Here is a 13342-nt window from a genome sequence, read left to right as displayed (position 1 = left end):
AGTTACGATCGGCCTTTCCTCTCCACTTCTCTTCCTCAGGCTTGCCCCATAGATCCTTTCCTAATCCCTACTCTCCCTCAAGCTTGCCCCTTAGAAGCCTCTCCCCTTCTCTCCCTCAGCCTTGCCCCACAGAAACGTCTCTTATCCTATTCCCTTCTCTCCCTCAGGCTTTCTAGCCCCTTCTCTCCATGAAGCTTGCCCCACAGAAGCCTGTCCTATGCTATCCCATTCTCTCCAGAGTTATTTTCAAGTTGGGAGGGGGAATAGAACGTCTAATTAACATCAGAGCATGTTAGAATAATATAGGAAATATTAATGCTCTGATGGTCATTTCGAAAAATTCTTTTTTAGAAGCCAAGAGGAAAAATCCTATTTTATAAGCCAAGAGGAACATATGTGGCAAATTTCAAATTTGTAGGCTTTACGGTTCTGGAGATTTCGTGAGTGGTTTTCGCATATATATGTAGGTCTTTGGTTATCCACTTCCAATTTTACGCGGGAGAAAACCCGAATAACCAAAGACCTACATACAAACACCCGCAAAAACCTCAGAATTTCGCGGGTGTTTGTATGTAGGTCTTTGGTTATTCAGGTTTTCTCCCGCATAAAATTGGAGGTGTCTTGGCAATGTTTCGACGAAGTCTCATTCGTCATCTTCAGGCTGGTGTTCTCGGCTTCGTGCTTCTAGGAGCAATGTGTGTGATCGCAGCTGTTTCTTCCTTTTAACTGCCAGTGGGGGTGTGAACTGATTGGGTGGGAGCTTGGCTGTGTTCTGATTGGGTGGAGGAGTGTTCTGATTGGTTGGGGGTTTGGCTGTGCTCTGATTGGATGGGGGGTTGGCTGTGCTCTGATTGGCTGGGTGTGTGTTCTGTTTAGGCGGGGGCTTGGTTGTGCTCAGGTTAGTCTGAGTAGCAGGGGGATTTGAGCTGGTGAGCTGTGTTGCTGTTGCTTGGCTTCGTGTTCGTGGCCGTGCCATCTCTTCATGTTGGGTGTCAGTCTGCTTCATGTATGGATTGGAGGGGTTTAAAGTGGCTAATGATGCAGCTGTGGTCTGGCTTCTGGTCCGTGGTCATGCCTGATCATCAGTGTGGGTTTGAGTCTGCTTTCTGCGTGGATGTGTGGTGGTTACATCCTGAACGTAGCCACGCGAGCTGTCATGGGTGCACCTAGGTTCACCCACATTACACCAATTCTCCGCGAGCTGCACTGGCTCCCTATTGGTCTCCGGTCACAATTCAAGGTGTTGGTTATTATCTTTAAAGCCCTACATGGCTCAAGGCCAGGGTATCTTCGAGACCGCCTTCTACCACATAACTCCCAACGACTGGTAAGATCCCACAGAGTTGGTCTCCTCCGGGTCCTGTCAGCTAAACAATGCCGGCTGGCAGGCCCGCAGGGGAGGGCCTTCTCTGTGGCTGCCCCAGCTCTCTGGAACCAATTACCTCCTGAGATCCGGACCATCCCCACCCCATTGGCCTTCCAAAAAGCGGTGAAGACCTGGCTTTTCTGGCAGGCCTGGGGCTGTTGATCTCACTCTTGAGATCCAGCGAGATCCATGGTGTGAATGAGTTTTAATGTTTTTAATGTTTTTAATTCTTGAATGTTTTTTATAATGATTTTAAATGCATTGTGAGCCGCCCTGAGTCTTCGGAAAGGGGCGGCATACAAATTGAATAAATAAATAAATAAATGGCAGCAGGAGCTAGTTAACTTTTCCCCTCCCATCTGATGCAGTAGATCAGCCCAATAGTCCCTAGAGTGGAGTTTTGATCTCTCATTACTTAGGGACATGATAGCAATTTCTGGATCATAGTGTACATTATACTTGTTTATCAAATGACTGATCTGATCCAATTTGGAGGGAGGGAAGGAGAGAAAGAGAGAGAGAGAGACACACACACAGAGAGAGAGAGACAGAGACAGAGAAGAGACAGAGACAGAGAGAAGGTGGGTAGTCTGCTTGAAAAAAATGTTCTACATAACTTGTATTTATGTGACTAAAAATGGATCACAAGAGACTGCAGGTGTACAGTCTATATGGCCAAAAGTTCACCCAATATGGATTCACTCACACATCTAGTTTTATCCTTTATAGAGACAACATAGAAGACAACATATAGACAACATACAAGACAACCCACCCTTTGAGCTTGGGAATGCAAGCTGCTTTATATTAACATATGTAAAATCATTTATCTAAAGTAATTTGATAAATTAAGTAGGCATAAATCTATTACAACTCTTCTGAAATAAACTTTTTTTAAAATTACATAATTGCATGCTCTGTTTCTTATTTTTATAATAGATATATTCCAAATGAATATATCTTGTTTTTCCTGAAGAATTTGTGGTATTATAATTACTACAAACATAAGTCAGTGTTCAGGAAGAAATATCTTTTAAAAAGTTTATTTAAAGAGAGAAAGAAAATGAAAAGGGAATTAATATGCACTTCAGGATACATTTGATGTAATTTGAAATATATTGTTTATGTTGGATTGTCAGCTGAAGTTAAGAGAGATTATGAGAATATATTAACACTATGGATTTTCCTAAACAGTTCATGAAGAAAACCTTTCTGTAAAGATAAAATTTGCATTCAGTTATCTTATTCTTTTGCAGTTACTGAACCATATATATTGTTGAAAGATTTGAACTTAGACAAAAGATAGTTAATGAAGAATACAGAACTACAGCTGGACAATGCCACAAGAATCCTGGATTTCTTTGGCATGCCTTTCTATGGTATGGGAAACAAAGGATACATGGATATTTCCAGAGACATTATGTAAGAAATGGCTTGTTATCAGTGTGGGAAAGAGTGAAAGAAAAACATTATCTGAATATACCGATGTGGCTTTCTACAATAGAAGCGGTGACATTTCCAAATATTGTAAATATGGGGAATATTGTTAGGTATAAGGACATCTTGACAGATCGGGGAGAACTGAAACAAAAACAAGAACTAGAGAGTCAAGGGATTGAGATAGATTGGTATATAAGACAGCAAATACAATCAAGATATGAAGCAGATCGTAGACAATATGGTTTTGACTTGGGGAAATCAAAACTGGATGAAATATTGACAGAAACAGATGAAAAAATGATTAAGAAATTATATAATTATCTATTGTGGATTAGACTAGAAGATGAAGAAGTAAAAGAAACATGGGCAAAGAATTTTGGATATACTATAGAACTGGAGAAATGGCAACAACTTTGGGAAAGAAACTATAAATTAACAATGGCAACAGCTTATAAAGAAAATTTGTATAAGATGTTTTATAGATGGCATATGCCACCAGAAAGATTAGCTAAGACGTTTAAAGATTACTGCAAGTTCAAATCTCACCAGGCTCAAGGTTGACTCAGCCTTCCATCCTTTCAAAGATAGGTGAAATGAGGACCCAGATTGTGGGGGCAATAAGATGACTTTGTATAAATATACAAAAGTATGAAGGCTATTGCTTAACACATTGTAAGCCGCCCTGAGTCTCCGGAGAAGGGCGGCATATAAATTAAAGCAAAAAAAAAAAAAAAGATAAATCAGCTAAATGTTGGAAATGTCACCAATTGCCGGGATCATATTATCATATGTGGTGGTTGTGTAAAGAAGCAAAACTTTACTGGGTAAAAAAAAAGGCATGGTTAGAGGGAATGTTGCAGCAACATATAGAGTTAAAACCAGAGATATTCTGGTTTGGGAATTTTACCAGAGAATTATAGTAAAGAAGATACATATTTGATTATTCATATAATAACAGTGGCTAGAATTTTATTTGCACAAAATTGGAAAGCAGATAAAATCCCATTGGAAGGAGAAATTATAAAGAAAATTTTAGAATGTGCAGAAATGAATAAATTAACTTTGAGAATAAAAGATAAAAAGGAGTCGATGTATTTCAAGACATGGGATAAATTTTACGATTGATTAGAAAGGAAATATGAATAAGGGTATAAAGATAAAATAGAGAAAAAAAGGGAGAAAATAATCAGAAAAATAGAAACCAGATGATGCCTTGGTAAAAGGAGAAAGGAGGGGGAGAGTAAAAGGGAAAAAGTGAGATTATTATAAAAATGTACACAAATGATGAAACAGATATAAATATTAATCAAATAAGAAACTGAAATGAGAATAGAGAAAAATAGAAAATTGGGGCTGCTCGAATACCATTCTAGATTGAACTGAAAAAGAAAACAATAAGAGAGAGGGGAAGGAGTAGAGAGAGAGGAAGGGAGAAGAGAGGAGAGGGAGAGAGAAAAGAAAGGGAAAAGGAGAGGAAGAAAAGGGAGTGAAAAGAGAAGTAGGAGAGAAGGTTAGAAGGGGGGAAGAAGAGAGGAAGGGGGGAAGGGAAGGGAAAGTAGGAAAGAGAAGGAGAGGAAGAACGAAGAAAGTAGGAGGAGATAGAGGAAGGAAGAGAAGGGGAGGATAAGAAGAAAGGTTGTGGCAAAATAAGAAGGGTAAATGGTAAAAGAGCAACTCCGAATAAGTAAAAATTAAAAATGAAAGTTAAAAGATAAGATGAATGAAAAATAGTGGATAAATGACTACATGTAATATGTTTATGAGAAATAAAATAAAATAAAACTTTTTTGAAAAAAGAATCCTGGATTTCTGATTTCTCATGACCAGAACAGGTAAGAAATACTTTGAAGAATACTTGCAGGCAAGAATTGCGTGTCCATAAAGGAAGCAAAAGTCACACCCATGACAGCTCGCGTGGCTACGTTCTGGACCAACTGTAGTCTCCAAACACTTTTCAAGGGTAGCCCCATGTAGAGCGCGATGCAATAATCTAACCGTGAGGTGACAAGGGCATGAGTGACTGTGAGGAGAGCCTCCCGATCCTGTTGCCATGTCCAGACACACCTAGAACTGGAGGTATTTGGTCTGTAGATAGACTGAAACAAAGAGGGATTTATAAACCAAATCTTTATAAATGTAATCTCAATTTGTATCCTAACCGTCTGTAATCTTAAAATTGTGTCCTGTCTCTGCTATATGAGCCTTTCATAATATCTCATTGATTCTCTAAAGTAAATCTATATTATTAGCCATAAAACACAGTTGGATCCCAGAGATTTAACTGATGATGCCTTTTATAAGGTGTCTTATTAGCTTGTACTTGAAATTTGATGTAATTTTTCCATTTTCTAGTGCAAACATTTAATTCTGTGAAATGAAGCTAACCATGTTGCTTCTTTTAATTCCTAAGGTAGCATGTAAGGGTCCTGATCTAAAAGAAGGAAGTGTTATAAGAAGTCTTGGGAGGTTTAAAAATTCCACTCACTTCTAAAGTTCTCATTGGAGAGAAGAAAAAGAAGATGCTTAGAATAACTAATTGCTACCTTTTGCTCTGATTCAACTCTGCACAAAAATACAGAGATGGCTGCTAGAAAACTACAGGGTGTCTTTCCATCTCTTAATTCTGACAATTATTTACATGCTTGGAAAGGGCAACTGATCGATGAGAAAAACAGTTAGTAGGCACTATACAAGGTGCCCATTCCATCATTGGTCTCAGCAGGTGCTGAACTATGCCTTTTAAATTTTAAGGTTATCTTTTCTTAATGATAGTTTTTAGCTTTTCTTAAAATTCTTTAAAAACTATGTTGATTATTTAATTTTGTGAAATTATAAATTAGATATCAGACAAGAAATGCTTTTAAATTGTAACTAGTGAATTAGCTAATAATCCAACATAGTAGGTGGTAAATGAGCTAATAAAATATGTAATATCCTTCCATGTTGGAGGCTAAAATCAAATGCTCAAAAAACATTTACCATTGCAGTTTTTGTAATTTGTATAAGCCTCTTGGCAGGAGGTGAGTACATTGGACTGTTGCGAAAATTGTAATGGAAACAATCTCATCATTTCTATCAGCAATGAGAGAAATTCAGAGACTTTTTGTTTCCATAGCACTTTTTTTTATACAGGATAACTTAATTACTGGTATTTATAATAGGTGTTTAACTGACAGAGAAGCAAGAGAAAGCACTTTCTGAAAATTCACAGTGTAAATGTTTAATTAGAAAACTAATTCATTTTGTGTAAAAAATGTGAAGTACATCTACATGTTCCTTATGCTGAAATTGCAAAATATATCAAAAAATAGTTAAAATGACAAGGGAAACATTACTATAAAAATTACAAAAAATTACAAAAAAATAAAAATAAAAAAATAAAAAAAACAAAAAAAACAGTAGAAGCTGTTCTCTTTCTGTTATATTCAATTCGGCTCCTATATATTAAATCTGCTTTTGGTGCAGACAGTAGGTGCAACTTTATTAGAGTAGGATCTTAGACAGTAATGAAAAAGCAAGCCTGGAGGCTTTCTGCCAAACAGTTCTCTTTTTCATACTTTTCATCTCAAGCTGGTTCTAATACAGAAGGCCAGCCTAAATTCTGCTGTTCAGTTCCAATAAAGACTTTAGTAAATTTTTCAGAAGGCAACTCATGCAGAATAATTCAGGGCATACTTAATATTCAGAAATTAAATCCAGGACCTGGTATTTTCATTCCCCTTCATCTGGCTAATCAGTGCATTAATTCCCGGGGTCTGATGGTTGTTCTCTTCCCTCTTTATATTCCTCCCAGGCTTTAAGGGCTGCAATCATGAATTCTTAACAATTTCAAGACATTTCCCAGGTCGTTCCAGTGTTCTGCTAAAAGCTCGTGAAAAAAAGTAGTTAGTTGATACCTGCACTGGGCTCAGCAAATGAGAAGAAAGAAGCCAGTTAAAATGATAATTGCTATACAACCATTTTTTCCACTGAAGAAATTAATACAGGTCATCCTCCACTTACAACAGTTCATTTAGTGACCGTTTGAAGTTACAACAGCACTGAAAAAAATGACTTATGACCATTTTTCAAACTTATGAACATTGCAGCATCCCCATGGTCACATGATCAAAATTCAGACGCTTGGAAACTGACTCACATTTGTGACCATTGCAGTGTCCAGGGGTCACGTGATCCCCTTTTGTGACCTTCTGGCAAGCATAGTCAATGGGGAAGCCAGATTCACTTCACAATTGTGTTACTAATTTATCAACTGCAGTGATTCACTTAACAACTGTGGCAAGAAAGCTTGTAAAATGGGGCAAAACTCACTTATCAAATGTTTCACTTAACAGCAGAAATGTTGGGCTCAATTGCGGTCGAAGACTACCTGTATATTCAAATATTGTGTACAGATATACTGAGTTTCTAATCCATTAAAACTCTATATGGAAAGTGAATACCAAAATGGTCCCAGTGGTGGTAATAGCACTTGGGGCTGTGACTTCTAAATTGGGAGAATGGCTCCAACAGATCCCAGGAAAGACATCAGAGCTCTCTGTCCAGAAGAGTGCAGTGCTAGGAACAGCTAAGATATTGTAGAAAACCCTCAAACTCCCAGGCCTCCCATAGAGGGCCTAAGATTGAAGAAGACTCAGCCCATAGCAGTAAGAAGGTATTGACACACACACACAAATTTTAATTAAATAAATGTAAACTGAGAAGCAGTTTTTTATGGATTGCAGCATGGAATTAAGTATTTTATGAATGAAATAAAAAGTAGCCTGTAGTGACAAAGAAAGATTAGGACATTAGAAAACTGCTTTCCTGTGACTGAAACAACTTGATCAACATTTGATTAGTTCATAGATTGTAATTGAATCAAAGCTTTGAAGTGAAATGCAAAAGATATTGATTTTTGTGTTGACTAATCAAGAAGCAGCAACTTAAATTCTGATATAGGGTGAGGGTGAGAAGTGATGAGAAAACATAATTGTTATTAAAGCATGACTAAAATCAATATATGACTATTATGGATGTCTGGATATATCACATTAGCTAACATTAGATATTCCTAACAGGAAATATACCTGCCATCAATTTGGCCTGGCACTGGGCTAGAACTATATAATTCTATGTTTTTATTAAAATTGTTAATCTTTTAAAATTTAAATTAATAATTTATCCCTTTCTAGTTCCTGCATTTCTGACACGAGACATGACCAGATGAGACATTAAATAGGCTATGTTGTAACTCAACTCCAGCTAAACTCACTATACAGTGTAAAATCTCACGGAATCCATCTATTTATGTGATAAGTACCTGACATTGTATGTTCTGCTATGATTGGAATAAATGACAAAACATCTGTTAGCTCTATAATTTACCAAGAAGCTCCTAATTTTTAACCATGTAGCTCCTACATTAAAAATCTGGGCCTGCTTCAATTTTTATTCAAGCTATCTAGTTAAGTTGCTTTCCACTTAAAAACATATTGCTACAATGGATCTAACTGATAGCCTATTTGCAGTAAGAGTTTTTGTCTGACCAGAGAAAAGCTACAACCTAGCAGGATTATTCTTAGGGCTTTTTTTTTTTTTTTTTTTGCTAGCAAGTAGAGTAAAGCCACAGGCAGTCACAGCAGCCTCATTTATAACAATTTATGATGATTTTAAGCCGCCATGCGCTTTACAATGTCAACACACAAAGGATGCATCATAGTACTTGAAACTTGATGTGTAATACAGATATCTAAATTACATAATTGATATCATATGTCAGGCCTGCTTCCATTCAAAACCCAAGAAAGAAAACCCCCGACTCTATTGAAATAGAGAAGAGGTACTTTTACTGAGTTTGAAATGATAGCAGCAAAAGAAAAGCAAGATCTGAGCCAAAAGGTGCAAAAATTACATATTGCAAGTTTCCCCAAATCCCTCCCCCCAGGAACTCAGGCTGAATGTCCAATCTCCATCCCACATAATGACATCTTCAGGTATTTTTGTCCATCTGGAGTTACAGGACGGTTGGCCTTGACTGGATGTAAACAACTCCATTCAGCAGCACAGTAATTTGTGAAAGCAAACCTCCCTTTTTATTCACATGAGCCTTCTTCACCCCAGCTCACTTCCCAAACCCCAATGCCATGCCCCCCCTCTCTGTTACTATGGCAGCTGATAGCAAGCAAGCATCAAAGAGAAAACCCATGCTCGAGATCCATCTGACATCATAACCTATCTGTTGTTATTTGTTGTTCCTTGACTTGCATCATGAGTACATATGACTGTCAGTCCTTCTAAATGTCTTAACTGAATGTTTGGTTAGGAACTGAACTGCAAAATTCATCCTAAACTTTATTTGCAGTAGCTTAACTAGTTTTTCCTTACTTGCAGATCAAGACAGTTCATCCTTTATATAAGGTTTTAGATAAAGAATTAGTAGATCAGTTCTGATTCTTTAACCTTTTGGGTTATCCTAGCAATATCCATAGATATACAGATGATTTTAAATCAACACAGGTGTAACAGCTATGATATGTTTTGAAGATAATATTTAGCCTTGTGTTCAGAAAGAATTCAATTTCTCATTTCAACATGGAATTGAATAACTGAGAAATATAAAACTTTGCAAGTTTCTGTATTTATTATGATAGAAATATATATAAAGGTGTGTAGTTGCAATACATTTTGTGTGATGTTCCAAGGAGCTATATATATAAACAAAAGAGTAAAAGTTAAAATTTATGATTTATCAAGATTTGAAGCAATTTTCCAATTTCTTTGGAGTGAAGAAAAACTACATTTTAAAATGATTATATAATATGTATTATATTAATATTAATTACTATCCGATCTTCTGAAGTAATAAACATAAAATTCAACTGGTTTAAGATTATCCAGTGAATTTCACATCTGAATAGAGAAATGAAATTATCATTATTCAAAACATATCTTTACACTATTTATTCTCACTCAGGTCCCACCATGTGTTAACCACCTTATCATCATGTTGAGATACTTGAAGCATCTTAGTTGACAAAATACCTTAAATTGTTTTCAGTTAGAACATGAATATAAAAAGGAAATGATTTAAGGACAATGAAAATGATCCATAAAATAGTATTCCTTGGTTTATCATCAATTATTATTTGCTTGATTTTTTAAAAAATGAAAGCAATCAGATAAAGCTGAAAATGAAAATGTTCAAACATGTATATGACAACAAGATGCTGATTTCCATAAAGAATTTTATGTATGCAAAATATTTTAATATGCATTATGCATGCACACACAGAAGTAGAGCAATTCTAAAATGAACCCTTATTTTTACCTAAATATTATTTATGTTATTATTAAAAGTCAAAGCAACTGCAAAGAAGAGCTAATGTGCTATCTATTTCCATATATATTGCACTATCGAACTTTTAAAATTCACTCAAGTGATGTAGAGTGGAAATGTTTATTAATATCACATTTTAAAGAAAAATTAGCAGAATATATTTTATTTCAATGATTGAAACTCATTGACCACCATAATACATGAAGATACTCTGATTTGGTATGGTTGTTTCTTTTTAGAAACAGTATAGTATTATGATGGTACCCAGGAGCATCACTGGGCTTCTGGATATATTCTCTGGTACTCATGGGACTTTATCTCTGATATAATGTAAAACATTAAAAATGCAAAGCTGGCATTTCTATAAAGCAATGACCTATCTTCTAGAAATCTGATTTACACTTTTCTAGGTCTTAAATGGTGCTCATAAGCTTTTATATATATATAAAAAGAGTGTTGACCAACTGTAGCCCAGAGCTTGGCTGATAGTATCTGTCAGATTCCTATTGTGATGCTGCCATTCTTCAGGGGAAGGGGGGACCCTAGATATGTTATTTAGTTTATTACTTTCGTCCCTATCATTCACAGCCTGTACTATTGACTTATAACCTTTATCCTGGAACCTGGGCACCCTGAGATTTTCTCACCTTTTGCGAAATGTAAAGGGAGGAAGGCCCATGTGAGTTGTATCCAGGGGTGGGTTCTAAATTTTTTTACTACCGGTTCTGTGGGCATGGCTTATTTTGTGGGCGTGGCTTGATGGTCATGTGACAGTGGGCGTGGCTTGATGGTCATGTGAGTGGATGGGCGTGGCCAACTCAATGTCACTCACATCAAGGGGTTCTTGCCTGGCCCCTGCCCTCCCAGCCATTCCTTGTCACACCCAGCCTCAACGTATCTATAGTTCTGTAAAAATGTTTATCTTTTTTCACCTTTATTATCTACATACTATAGCTATCCTTTCATGGGCCACTGAAAGGAGGAAATGGCTCACATGCTTTGCCCAAGAGTGTGATAGGCAACAGGCTTTTAAGGGGGGGTGGGCAATGTATTTTCCAAAGCACCAGAAGGCAAAACAAAAAGCAATGGATGGAAACTGAACAAAGAAAGAAGCAACTTAAAACTAAGGAGAAACTTCCTGACAGTGAGAACCAATATAGGTGCAGAAATATTTCAGTCATAATTTCACATATAAAATAGCCAGTCGTGTAATATAACCTGCATCTGGTTCAAAAACAATCATTAGTATTATGGCTGATGTTTGACAGCAAGCCTAAAAGTCAAAGATCACAAGAGTGCTTCTTTCTCTGTATGCATAGAAAACATCACATACCAGGAATAGCATATTAAGATGGACCTATGCAATCTGATGTACAAAATAAACACACACATATTTATGCTCTGGACTATAGACATTGAATGCATGTAAATCCCTGAAAAATATGTGGTAGCCCTGGGCAGAAGAAAGGCAGTAAAATCACTCTAGGTGTAGGGACAGTGAAAAATATTAACACATGATAAATAATGGAACAATTAAAAATAATAGCACAGAGGTTTTTTTTTTTTCTCTCTCTCTCTCCCTTCCTTTCTCTTTCATTCTCTTTTATCTTACACACACACACACATGATCTGGGCACAAAGTATCTGTTGTTAGAGAAGTTCTCATTTCTCTCTATAATATATCTGATACTAATCAATACACTATCTCTCAACTATGTAAAGCCTATGCATGTTTACTTGGCAGTAAGGCTACTCTCTTTTAGTGCGATTTACTCCTAATAGATACACATGATTGCAGGCAGATAGCTAGCTCCCTTGTTTAATAGGCTGTAAGTAAAATTTCTACATTAACAAAATTTATACCTAAACAACAGAATATAGGAGCAAAAAAACATAGCAATAGTCTGAGCTATGCTTTTCTTCTTTAAATGGAAGTACTACCCATTTTAACCAGACATTAAGACTCATTATTTTGGAATACTGGTATGGCTTGCACTGAACCTTGACAGTACTTGTTTTCCTTAGAAACCAGCTCAACTTTGTTTCCTTTAAATCTTGCTTTCGTTACACACTGGCCGCTTCGGACCAAGAGCTCCGTTTTTAGGGAAAGAGAGCAGACTCTGGGGGGGGAGCTTTGGAAATAAAAGTGCCACAAGAGAAAAGGGGAAAGGCATGTTCTGGATTCCGGACTCCAAGCCTTCCCTGACCCGGGAAGCCCTCCTCATTCTCATTCTTCCCAATCCTTTCCCTTCCTACTCTCGGACCCTTCTTCCCCCCTTCCCCCCCCATTTCCTTTTGCATGAAACTCCTTTCAGGGTGGAAGGGAAAACCAAATAAAAACGGAAGGAGTCAAGGACAGAAAATGGTGCATGGAGGAGGGCATTTTTCAGCTACTTTCTGGGACTGAAAAGTTGAGGGGATCCAAGGAAGCAGCAACCGGCCAGGACTAAGATGACCCCCGCTCCACCCCCCTCTGCCTTCTTTTTCTCTCCCCACCCCCACTCTTCTCTCTCCCGTGAAGAAGGGGACTAACCTTTAAAAGAAAAAAGCTCTGCTGCTGAGAGAGAAAGCAGTAGCTGGGAAGGATGTTGCTACAGAGTTAAAACAACGAAAAAATTGCCCTTTCCCTGTTCCTACCCTCCCTCTTTTTCTCCCCACCAGTTTCTTTTATTTGGCTCCAGTGCCAAAAGAGAGATTTCTCTTTTGTTTGTAAAGTCCCCCTCCTTTTTTTCCCGCCCAGCTGGAGAAAGACAGGAGAGGGATGCTGCTGCCCCTATCAGACCCAGTGCAGCGGCTGCATGCAATTCCAGTGGCTTTGGGAGGTGCTAGCCAGCAGGGAGAAGGGAGCCGGCACAGCAACCTTTGTAGCCACACAGCTGCAAAGCTTACCAAGCTCCCCCAATCCCCTGTCCCACCTGCCACCCCAAATTGCACCCCACTGCGAGACGCGCATTTTACCGGAAAGTGGCAGCTCCGGGTCGTCTCTCAGCCATTGCATGCAGGGAGTGTGAGGCAATTAACTTATTGCACTCAGGAAAAGTTTTTCTTTACTTTGCAAGTTTTTTCCCTGCACACAGTGGCTGAGAGATGACTTGGAGCTGCCAGTCTGTGCTCTGCCAGGTGAGCAGCAGAGCGAGTAAGCCAGCGATCTGTCGGTTTCCTGTAATCTGCAGTTTACTCATGAGCACCATGCTTACCAGTAAACTTGCTTATGAGTA

The 13342-nt window shown here is 37.8% G+C and overlaps 1 long non-coding RNA gene across 2 annotated transcripts in view; it reads right to left on the bottom strand.

The window, feature by feature from the left end:
• The window catches only part of LOC148112634 (uncharacterized), a 68963-nt gene extending 56244 nt beyond the window's left edge, over nucleotides 1–12719 (bottom strand). For both annotated transcript variants that reach the window (XR_015729153.1, XR_015729152.1), the window contains exon 1: nucleotides 12658–12719. This is a non-coding gene — a long non-coding RNA (uncharacterized LOC148112634). The remainder of the gene's footprint in view (nucleotides 1–12657) is intronic.
• Nucleotides 12720–13342: the final 623 nt, after the last annotated feature.

This window comes from Pantherophis guttatus, chromosome 8, assembly GCF_059756535.1.
Source record: "Pantherophis guttatus breed Tessera chromosome 8, ASM5975653v1, whole genome shotgun sequence".
NCBI classification, from domain to species: Eukaryota; Metazoa; Chordata; class Lepidosauria; order Squamata; family Colubridae; genus Pantherophis; species Pantherophis guttatus.
This window is presented reverse-complemented; position numbering and strand designations above follow the sequence as displayed.